Source organism: Pleurodeles waltl, chromosome 4_2 (genome assembly GCF_031143425.1).
Source record: "Pleurodeles waltl isolate 20211129_DDA chromosome 4_2, aPleWal1.hap1.20221129, whole genome shotgun sequence".
Classification (NCBI taxonomy): domain Eukaryota; kingdom Metazoa; phylum Chordata; class Amphibia; order Caudata; family Salamandridae; genus Pleurodeles; species Pleurodeles waltl.
The window spans coordinates 888620584-888633328 of record NC_090443.1 but is presented as its reverse complement, the minus strand read 5'-3'; positions in this window follow the sequence as shown (position 1 = coordinate 888633328).

Here is a 12745-nt window from a genome sequence, read left to right as displayed (position 1 = left end):
TTAGCTGCCGTCTTCTCTCATCGCTGCCGTCGTCTTCTCTCATCGCTGCCGTCTTCTTCTCTCATCGCTGCCGTCTTCTTCTCTCATCGCTGCCGTCTTCTTCTCTCATCGCTGCCGTCTTCTTCTCTCATCGCTGCCGTCTTCTTCTCTCATCTCTGCTGTCGTCTTCTTCTTTCTTTGTCGTCTTCTTCTTTCTTTGTCGTCTTCTTCTTTCTTTGTCGTCGTCTTCTTTCTTTGTCGTCGTCTTCTTTCTTTGTCGTCGTCTTTCTTCTTTCTTTGCTGTCGTCTTTCTTCTTTCCCACATGCCGTCTTCTCTTCTTTCTTCAATGTCTTCTTTCTTGTTCGCAGCATGCCCTCATGCCAATAGGTTTTGCCTTTTGTTGCTTCTTTCTATCTACCTGGATGACAAATATTAGAAAAGTGTTATAATGTTTGTTTTAAATTTGATAATGGATAGAATAATTTTTCTTTTTCACTGACTATTCGTTGTCATATTATATTGTCTGGGCGTGATAGCAAATACTGCAGCTTTGTTTCAGTTTATTTCTATACTTGGTAGTGCTCCATATTTCACTGTTTTGCTGATCATGGGGAGTGATTTAACCAACAGGAAAAAGCCGTCAGTGTACAAGTACTAAAGTAACCCTTTTATGAAAGAGATTACCCTGTATGAATGGAATTCTCTAAGGCAATATGCCAATGGCCCAGTAGCAATTGCAAAACGCAGTGGCAACAGCGGGCACCCCTGTCTAGTGTCTCTCCTGTTGAAGAAAGTTTAGGATTAAGGTGTGGAATGACATTGGAATTCCAACATTAAAAGAGATGTGGGATGGTCCCTTTTGATCACTTGCAGTCTGACTACTGGGTGCACAAATCCCAGGGGTTCAGATATCTACACTGTGTGTTTTTTAATCATAGCTAGAAACTAGAAGAAACCACAGACGATTCACCCCTTGAAATGCAACTATAAAAAAGAACAAATGCAGCAGAAGAACATCTCCCTCATATAAAGACTTTTATCATTAATGCATAAAAAGAACTCGTAAAGCTAAGAGAGACATGATATTGGAGATTTGAAAAAAATGCATGGGATGGGGTAGTAAGATCTTCGGGGAAGAATTCAGTTAAAGCATCCTTCAGGCTGATAAAACTTACAACTTGTGCACAGGGTATATTATGTAAGGAAACTGTTATACCAAATTGGCAAAACCAATACAGGCATGCCTTTGCAAATGTGGCCGGTTGAGGACCTTCTTTCATACCATTTAGGACTGCCCAGGAATTCAGCAATATTGGATGTTGATTGAAACCAGACTCAGACAGATAATAGGCTTACCAGGGCAAAACACACCATTTACAATGGTGTTTGGGAGGATTAGAACTTTTAGCAAATACAAAAAATGATTATTTAACCAAGGCTTTGCAGTCACCAAGAGAGTGCAAAAAACTGAATTGTAGAGGAATCATCATCATTGCAGTGAGTAAGAAGTATGGACCCACCCATTGCTGAGAAAGCAATTTAGCAAGTTCAGAGATGTTCACAGAACTTTGGAAAATATGGGGAAACAGGGAAGGAAATATGATTTGCCAATAAAGAGAATTGATTGGTCAATATGTATTGAGGAATAACATAATCTTAATAAGAATATGGATGAATGCAATTTTTCTGATGGATACTTATAAATGCATATTCCTCAGGTTTAGAATATTCCCCAGTCACCAGACAGAATCTGGAATCTTTTCATAGCTGTCTGTGTTCTCATCGTTGTGTGGCTCAGTGTAGGATTTGTTCTACCACAGAAGAAAGAATATGAGCGTCACCCCTGTGTGCCAATGTCATTTCCTTTTTCCCATGCCTTTGAATTTGGATCCAGAACTCTGCTCCCACTTTCATGAGTTTTCATCGACCCCCGAAACCAAATACAGTGTGCAAGGGAACGATGTACCATCCAAATCAACAGACTTAAAATTATGCCCTGACTACAGAAAACAGATGTTTGTCAGAGACCAGAATGAGATGTTGGTTTGGTGCTTGGATTCAAAGTAGTGTGATGAATGTGCCCTCATTCACTCAAAGGTTGTTTGGCCCTGCAACGCTATACATCAAGAAACACAGAAAGAAGTCACAGGCCTTGCGTAAGACTTGCTCCAGAGGCCGCTCCCTCAAGAAGTTCCTTGGCCATCAGTGACGCTACAGCAATTCATGGCCCTTAAGGAGGCCATGTGGAGTAATATATTAATATTGGAGGTTAGCACTCCACAATTGAACTCTGCCGTGCTTAGGTTCTGAAAGGAATGTTAGGTTTTGAAAGGGAGAGACCGGTGGAGGGAGGACGTGAAGAGGAGGTGCGGTGGGTGAGATGTCTATACAGCCTGTACTTCAAAACTACAATAAGACTAATCTACTTCATGAAATTGACTTGTAACACTGGCGACGGGGCGAACAAACTCTACGGAGACTGGCATCTCAACATGGGCACAGAATATATTCTTACTTTTGGTAAACAGTCGTCAATCTGAACTCCCTCGGCGTTTCGGACTGGCATTCTACGGGCGTTATTGAAATATCTCTTATGCGTGTCCTAAATGACAAGGATGGCTACCGAGCGACGTCTTGACGCAACTTAATCTCCTGTTGCCTGGCAACACATTGTGGAGTTATTCCAACGTGCCTCTCCAGACACGAAGACTTACGGCAACGTAATCACCAGTTGCTTAGCAACGTGTTGTGGAGTTAATCCGATGCGCTTCCACAAAGACTTTTACCTCTGCCTGGCAAGAAATTGACGCTCAGAGTGACACCACTGAGAATGTCTGCAATAGGCACACACTACGGGTTGAAGCTTGGTATTTGCCTGTTGCGCTACTCCATACTGCGATAGGCACGCTCTGATTATTACATTTTTAATTTGCCTGTCACACTGCTGCATACTGCGATATGCACGCATTAAAAAATCAGTTCTTAAGCAAGGAGACACACCAGCTTTTCTGGCCTATCTACGATAGGCACGCTTATAAACTTTTCTTTCCAATACGCTATATACTATATATATAATTTTTTATTTTGTTTGAGTGTTGGACAATTTTACCTACACATTTAATATGCAAAAATGTTACTGCTCCTTAATTTTTACTATCCACTACAGGGGATCCACCTATAAAGTGGGGAAAATGGAAAAAAGTTTTTGAAAGATACTCCAGGGTATGTGGTACCTCATTGAGTGCTGAAAGAACTGCCTTGTTGCTGCATTGTCATGGGACAGAGGGTCAAGAGATATTTGATCATCTTCCTGATATTCCTGACAATGAAGCTGTTGATTTAAATTAATATGAAACCTGTATTAGAAAGCTGGATTTACATTATTTACCAAACGTTAGTAACATTCTGGAGAGATACTATTTTGGCAAAAGAGTATAGAACGGGGGTGAATCTATCGGAAATAACATAACTGATCATTGACTTTTGGCTTCTTTGTGCAAATTTGGTATGTTGCTTGATGAGAGAATTTGTGATCAGTTTATGCTGGGTTGCAATATAGACAAGGTAAGAGACTAACTGTGGTTACTTGATGAGCTTCACTTAGATGAGGTTATAACTCTTGCAAAGAATAATGAGCACTCCATGAAATGTGTTGAGGTGATGAAAAAAGAGAGTAACAAAGATGTCAGTCTTGTAAGGGAGGATACAACTAAATATAATAAGGTCATACATTAAGAGACTATTCAATGTAAATCAAGGAAAGAATGTTACAGGTGTGGCAAAGAAGGTCACTTTGCCAATGACAAGATATGTCAGCTCTCAATAGTTCTTGTTTATTTTGCTAAAAGAAGGGACACTTCATCAGTGTGTAGATTGAGGAGAACTAAGCATGCAGTGAATGAAGTGGGTGATCGAGCTCATGAAGATGAATATATTTCTGACTTTGAGTGTGGTCAGATAGTTTTAGTTACTGATAACAGCTTTAGTGGTCCTTTAGATTACATTTACGTTGAAGGAAAAAAGACCAAGGTACTGTTAGATTCTGGAGCTAAGATCACCATCATTGCTAATATATTTTATGAGAAAGAACTTAATAGGAAAATCAAATTGTTGAAACCTGATAATCTTGTGCTTATGGGGGAGAACTGATTGATCTGCATGGTTATTTTATTGGTCTGATTGAATACGACCAACATTACACATCAGGGAAAATGTATGTGTCCAAGAAAGGTGACGCCATCATAAGTTGGTGGCATCAAAAAGATCTAGGCGTAATTCTGGACCCTAATATTTCTCCACCCGTTATAGTGAAGAAACAACAATGTCTGAATAAGGTTGAAAATGTTGAGACGTTTTCTGAACTACTGACTGAATTATATAAAGAGTTTTCTAGCATTTACAGACATACGATAGGGTGTATGAAAAGATATTCTCACAAAATTTGGTTTGTTCCAGGAGCTGTGCCTTTCTGTAGCAAAGTCTGCAGTATTCTGTTTACAATGAGGAGTGAGTTACAGTCTGAGTTTGGAAAATTAAAGGAACAAGGTATGATTGAAGAGGTGGAAGAGACGGTTGGCTCCGATAGTGATAGCGAGGAAACAAACTGGAAGCATAAGATTTTGTGTGGACCTCCGCAAGCTTAACAGGAACGTGTTGGTTGCCAAATATACTCTTCCAAGTATATCTGAATCATTAACGATGTTGCCTGTTATCAGACAGAGTTGGATGAGTCTTGCATAAGTCTAACAGCATTTACAATACTGTTTGGTACATATAGGTTTGTCAGACTACCTTTTGGGTTGATTTAGGCAGCCTCAGTTTTCCAGCGTGTAATGGAAAAGATTTTGTGTGGAATTGATGGTGTGTGAATATCAGGATGATATTTTAGTTCATGGAAAAGATACTGTTGAACACAGTGGAAGACTTAGGAAGGTACTGAAGAAAATTTCTGAATACAATTTGACTATTAAAGCAGAGAAGTGCAAATTTGCTGTTGATACTATTGATTACTTAGGTCACACAATTACAGGTGATGGCATTATTCCCAAAAGGGACTTGATTGACACTATTCAAGACATGGTTTCTCCCACAACAAAAGAGGAACTGATGCAATTCCTGGGGATGGCTGGATATTACAATAAATTTATAAAGGACTTTGCCAGTTCCTGTTTTAACATGAGACTGTTATTTAAAAAGGGCGTCGAATTCGCATGGTGTGATGAGTGTGCGAAAGAGTTTGAGTTGAAGAATCTGGCAAAGGCACAAAATTAAAGAATTTTGACCCCAATGTACAATCCACATTGACTACTGACGCTAGTGACAGAGGCTTAGGTGCTGTGTTGCAACCGGGTGGGTTTGGGCCTGAAAACACAATTATTTTCATTTCCAGAAACTTGAAAGGTGCAGAAACTAAATATTCAGTTAGAGAGGGAACCACTTGCAGTACATTGGGCTATCAAAAAATGTAAAAAGTTCTTATGGGGAGGTTCATTTGTAGTGAGAACGGATCATAAACTATTGTGTGAGGTATTCAGTTCTAAGGGAATAGAAGCGGTGTCAGGGAGAATCACTAAGTGGGTAATGAGCTTATAAGAATATGACTGTGGTGAAATATGTTCCAGGGACAGACAATATTTCAGCAGATATCCTGTCAAGACTGGTGCCGGATTTGAGCAAACAGTGTGATGATGGTATAGATGAGGACTCAGAACAATTTGAAAGCGTGTGTGAACTTGATTGTGAAATCATATCTGAAGAGAAATGACATGATGAAAGTAAATCGGACAGTGTTTTAATAGAAATCATAAAATTGTTACAGGTAGGTTGCAAGTATAAGATACAAGGTAGTGTAGAGTTTTTTGGGGTGTAAAAGATCAATTGGCATTTGATGGGGGTTTATTAGTCAGAGGCACAAGACTAGTTCCCCCTAATAATTTGAGAAGACTTTTGATAGGTCATACACTTAAAAGCCATATGGGCATTTCCAAAACTAAAGTAAGATTGCGATCTTCTTACTGGTGGCCTGGTATGGACATACAAGCTGAGAGGGCAGTGAAAGATTGTATACAGTATGCTGTCAGTGAGAAAGCTATGAAACCCAAGGTGAATCCCATGGTAATTAGAAATAGGCCTTTGTGTCCATGGCAAGACATTGCGTTGGACATTTTGGGGCCCATTCATAGTGAAAATTCGGAGAATTACGTTATTGTGGTTGTAGATATGTTTTCAAGGTGGCCTGAAGTGTGTTTTACCAGGAACAGTGAGACTAAGAATGTGATTGCATTTTTGAAAGAATGATTAGCTAGGGAAGGGATTCCTTTAACCCTCCTCACTGGTAATGGTGTATGATGGGTTTCTAAAGAGATGGAAGACCTTTTGAAAGGGTGTGATATAAAACAGACAAGGGTGCTTTGTATCATCCTGAATGCAATGGGATGGTTGAGAGATTTAACCACGTTATGAAGGAGACTATTTCCATAGCAAAGAGCAGTCAATTAAACTGGAAACAAGATGTGGTCAAGAAAGTAAGGGTATACAGACACACTCCACACACAACCACAGGACAAACACCATTTACTTTGTTTCCGGGTAGACAACCCAATACGATTCTTGAACCAGGCTGGGTAAATAAACTTTTGAGTGTCAGAGGGAAAAATATAGTAGCTGAAAATTGGAGACATGAAGAACAGGAAAAGATAAGAGCAAGTAAACTGAGTTTTGATAGAAGGAACTTGGTGAAAGAAACTGTGGTTGGTATAGGGGATTGGTTGATGATAAAAAGCCCCATTTTGATGGATGGTGGGAGAAAACTATCCGAACCTATGAGAGTGTTAAAACTATTCACTAATGCAGTTAAAACGGAAGATAACCAAATATGGAATTTAAATAGAGTGGTCAAATTCTGTGGAAATGAGAAGGCGTGTGATAAGACTGATACACATCTTGAAGGAAGACTTGAAATTGCAGAGGATACAACTTTGAGGAAATCGAACAGGAACATCAAGATTCCATTACATCTTAAGGACTACAAGCTAAAATGATGGTTACGGAAATGTTTATGTACAATATTGTTCTGGGTAATTTTTATGTAAATTATTGTTTAGGGAATTTTAGTTTAGCAATTGTATGTGATCTTTGTTAGTTGTAGAGTGAAGTTATAATTACATTTAAGTGTGCTATGTGAGGGAGATGTGTTATATATATTAATATTGGAGGTTAGCACTCCACCATGGAACTATGCCCTGCTTAGGTTCTGAAAGGAATGTTAGGTTTTGAAAGGGAGGGAGTACGTGAAGAGGAGGTGCAGTGGGTGAGATGTCTATGTAGCCTGTACTTCCGAGTTACAATAAAAGTAATCTACTTCAAGAAATTGACTTTGTAACACCATGCTTTGTCTCTTTGTCACTCTTCCAGTTCCCTCTGGTGTGCCTTTGGTCCCAAGGGACCGACCTAGGCTCCCATTCAGAATGCTGCCTGCAGATCTGTCCTCTGCGCCATATGAACCCCTTGAACCAGTCATGTGTTAAGCACCAACTCCAGTTCCACCCCAGCTCTGAGACCCATGCTAGTCACACATTCATCAATGCTGGAGGTGAATCAGGTACTGATTCCAATGTCTTTCCCCGAACCGGTATTGGTGCAACCCCGACCATAATCGATGTTACGGTTTGAATCTGCTACGGTGCTCCTAGTCCCCATACAGCCGGATTCTGATCCTGTACTTCGACTACCACAGAGGTGCAATCAGAGGTTCCATCATCTTTTTGGCTCCAGCTCTGATGAGAGTTTGCCCCCGCTCTGAGATATCTGTGATGTGAAAGATTCCCCTCATTTTTTCATTGACTTTGAGGAAGTCAGTGGTCTTGATACTTCCCCTGGGACAGTTCATTTTGTTCTTTTGGCCCCATTGGAAGAGCGCTTTCTTTGCTGTTGTATTCAGGTAAGTAGCTGAGGTCCTAGACCTACAACTGCCTTCAGTTTAAGTCAAGGCAAATGTTCTGTTCAGTGAAGCCCTTACAGACACTTTAATTGGCACTTAGTGGAGACCTTGTTTGTGTCCACTGCTGAATATGCAGGTGGCCAGGCTCCATAGGCCAGCTCCCGGCAACCCTGCTTTCGTTTCACAGCATCATACAGAGAGTGTAGTGGTCCAGGCTTCCTACAACAAGAATAACCTCAGTTCATTTCCTATGACCACTATTCCCCATTCCTCCCCACCCAACGACTGGAAGTCAAAGAGGATTGAGGCGTTGGGTAAAAAAAATAATTCTCCTCAACCAGCCAAGCATGGAGGTCAGTCAATGTGGTGTGTTTATTGGCTAATATACACCCACCCTGCGGGACACGGCCAATGAGATCTTACCAGTGATCATAGAAGAATTTAGGGTATCACTGGCTCAAACCATACAGGATGGTCAAGATGTGGCCAAATAATGTGATTCATACTGGCCTTGATACTACTGATTGTCTATGATGGGCAGTTGGCACCAATGTGGCACTCCTTCACCATGCATAGATGCGATCCACAGGTTTCTTCGGAGACATACAGGCTTAGGCCTTTCGATTGCTCACGTCCATCTGGCAACAAAGCTGATTCAGCCCTAAAATGCTTTAAGGCAAACAGGGACACATGCATAGAATGCTTTAAGGAGAATAGGCCACAGTACGCTCTTTGGGTCCTTTGCCCCATGATAGAAAGTTTCCTTATCGGATGACAAAATTCTGAGGCTCCTAGAGGGGTTTGGGGTAAAGGCAGTGCAAGTCTCCCCAGCCCTTTCTGCTATTGGTTCTGCCCTTTTCGAGGTTGAGGATGTAGAATTTGCGGGCAGCGTGCAGCTCATCAGTCCTCCAAGTTCCCTTCCCCTTTGGCTCGAGCCTCAAAGTGCTTTAACTTCCACTTAATGGCACACAACGATCCTGTCGGAGGCGGATTCCAGTCCTGTCTCACAGGATGTCATCCTATCACATCCAACAGATGGGTTCCACAGATTGTTCTGCATGGTTATGCCCCACCAGCTCTAGCTGCCCCACCGCACCTTCCTCTCGCACCAGAACCAGTTCTCACAGGAGCACATATACAGGAGTACATGGACTCCTTGTGCTAAAGAAGCATGGAAGGCATTGACCAATCTTAAAACCTTTCCCTCTGAATGCCTTCCTGCAGAAGCAAAAATTCTAAATGTTCATCCTGACTTACATTGTCCTGGATCCAGGTAGCTGGATAGTGGCCTTGGGGCTGCAGAACATGTATTTTCATATAACCCTCCTGCAGTTCCACAGCAGATATTACATGCGGTTCCAGGCCAGGAGCATTTTCTGTTTGCTCTGCTACGCTTCAGCTTCACCATGGCCTCTCATGTGTTCACAAAACTTATGGTGGTGGTCACCACCCATCTTCTGAGGTCAGGCATACCAGTTTTTCTCTACCTTGACAGCTGGCTGTTGAGGTCAGGCTTGCCACAGTCAGTCGTAGACCACCTCCAGATGTCAGTGAACCTACGGACATTGTTTAGGTTCACAATCAAGGAGCCAAAGTCACACCTGGCTCCTTTACAGAGGCTCCTCTTCATTGGAGCTATCATGGATATGGTTCAGTTAAGGGCCTTCCCTCTGTCGCAATGAGTCCAGGACATCCAGGCTATGCCTTGGTCCTCGATTAGACTTCTTGTCTTTTTAGCCTTCTGCATTCTCCTTGTTGGCCATACCAGATGGCATAGACAGGTTCTGCAGTGAAATCTGTCCCAGTGGGCCCAGCACAAAGGCAACCGATAAGAATACCATCCAGGGTTTTAATGGTAACTGCGCGCAATCTGCAGTGATGGCTCCTCAACCATCATTGAACTAGAGGCACACCCCTCTCTTACCCACCCATAGCTGATGGTGGTAAAGGCTGTCACTCCTGGGTTAGGGAGGTCATCTGAGGGAGATAGTTGGAGGACTCTAGCAGAAGTCTGGCTCTATAGCAGTCTCTTTGAGTTGCAGACTATTTGTCTGGCACCAAAGGCCTTCCTGCTACCCATCAAAAAGGGGCTTGTACAGGCTGTCAGACAACACTGGTGCCATGTAGTACTGCAACAAGCAGAGCAGAGTGGGGTCCTGGGTCCAGTGCCAGTGGGCTCTGAGATTCTGGAGGTGGCTGGAACATCATGGCATATCCCTGATAGTGAGCCACCTGGTGGGACCATTGAACTTGAGGACAGACGAGCTTAGCCGGTGGCTTATCACAGATGGCGACAATCTCTCCTTTTGCCAAAGCATTCAAGTTCTGATGGGACACAGGACTCCTATACACTTCCCCACCATTGACTCTTCTGCCTAGAGTTCTGAAGATGATCAGGAAACGACCAGGCCCAAGCCATCCTTGTGGCTCAAGTTTTGGCGAGGAGAGTGTGGGCTTGAGTATCTGTGCCCAATCAGTTGGCCCCTCCTGGATGATCACCTGTCACAGCAGCAGGGCAAGTTTCTGCACCCAAACCTGCACAATCTACATCTCTGTGCGTGGAGACTGAACAGTAGTAGTTGACTGTATTTTATCCATCACCTGGGGTTCTAGATGTCATCCTGGCTGCAAGGCATCCATCTACAAAATCCATTTATGCCGGGGTATGGGATAGATTTGTGGCCTTGCCTGGAGACCGCAAAATAGACCCTTTCCAAGGCAACCTGGCGGGAATGTTTTATTCTTTTTTTTCTGTATTTCAGCAAGGCCTTCCAGTGGGCACTATTAAAGAATATCCATCAGCCCTTTAGGCCTTTTTGTGTTTACCGGACCAAATGGCTTTGTTTAAATTGCTTTTTGTGATGCAATTTCCTAAATGTTTAACACACAGGTTAACTCCCTCCCACCCCAAAACAGTTTGTAGTGCCACAGTAAAACCTTAATTTGGTATTCGTTTCTCATGTTTATTCACTTTGAGCCAATTCATAGCTGCTTGTTGCAACTTCTGTCTTCTAAAGACTGTCTTCCTTATTGCACCTAAGTCAACTCGTTGGATGAGCAAACTGTTGGCTTTATCGGTAGGACTGCCCTACACCACATTTTTCCTGACCAAACTGGTGCTGAGGACTCACACATCCTTATTGAAAGTCTTTTGCGCAAAGTTCCTTAGTTAATGTTGTTAAATGCTTTCTTGTTGCTCTTAACAAAAGGAGATGTTAGCCCCTTGATAATGGATGTTGTGTTTCTCCCTGGCAAAACATCAGATGGTATCGCTATTATGGGCCTCAGTAGTGCACCTAAAGACGGACTGGGTGTCAGTTCTGTGCGTCTTTTTGACCACAAATGTCGATTAGAGGGTCTTTGCCAAAAAATTCTGTGATCATATTTTCTATGAAGGTTTCCATCTTCACTGTTGAATTTTGCAAGTCCAGCAATTCCTATATAACGGAGTGTGGACTTTGCTCTCCAGTTCTTCATTCTTCTTGCAAACTGCCTCCAGGGTTTTTCCACAAGTTATGGCAGGCCTCTTCTTCCACAATATTTATGCATTGATCATCCTGTTTTGTTGTAGGTTTTTTCATGTGGTGCATTCAGCTGGGTTGTTAGGTTATATATTTCGGTGGCTATAGAAAACAAGCTAGTTTTCATCTCTTCACCCCTGCGTTCTGCTTTTCTTATTTGAGTTCCTGGTTGCTTAGTCCGTGGGATGCCATTTTTGACTCAAAATTCCATTTTTCTTATTGAGCTCCTTTGCTGTAGGAAAGTGCCACTGTTGGCATGGTTACCCCTCACCCCCTCACACACTTTTTGCCTGATGTTAATTCCAACTTTGATTGAAAGTGTGCCAGGATCCTGCTAACCAGGCCCGGGGCACCAATGTTCTTTCCCACAATCTGTACCTTTGTTTCCACAATCGGCACAACCATGGCACACAGTTAAGTCCCTTGTGAAAGGTACCCCTGGTACCAAGGGCCCTGTGGCCAGGGAAGGTCCCCAAGGGTTGCAGCATGTATCATGCCACCATGGGGGACGCCTCACCAAGTACATGTACACTGCCTTTGCAGCTTGTGTGAGCTGGTGGGGAGAAAAAAGCAGGGTCGTAATGGCACCCCTCTCAGGGTGTCATGCCCACAAACCACTCCTGTGGCATAGGTAATACACCCCTCTAGAAGGCCTTACAGCCCTAAGGCAGGGTGATGGCACAGCAGCATCAGCAATATGCCCCTACAGCGCCCAAGCCCATCATTAGACGTTGTAAGTGCAGTGTAGCCTTATTGAGTATATGGTCTGGGAGTCTGTCATTAAGAACTACACAGCTCCATAATGGTTTCACTTAATACTGGGAAGTTTGATATCAAACTTCTCAGCACAATAAATCCGCCCTCTGAAGCCAGTGTAGGATTTATTGAAAAATGCACCTAGAGGGTATCTTAGAGATGCCCCCTGTATGTTAGCCAAACTTCTAGTGTAGGACTGACCAGTCTGTACCAGCCTGCCACTTTCAAACAAGTTTCTGACCACATGGGGTAAGAGCCTTTGTGCTGTCAGTGGTCAGAAACAAAGCCTGTCCTGGGTGGTGGTGCTTCACACTTCCCCCCCCTGCAGGAACTGTAACACCTGGCGGTGAGCCTCAAAGGCCCCAGGTCACCCCAGCTAGTGGAGTTGCCTGCCCCCCCGGAGAAAGCCCCACTTTTGGCTGCAAGTCCAGTGGGAAAAGTAGGGAAAACAGGGAGGAGTGACTACCCCAGCCAGGACCGCCCCTAAGGTGTCCAGAGCTGAGGTGGCCCCCTCCCTGCAAAATCCTCCATCTTGATTTGGAGGACAGG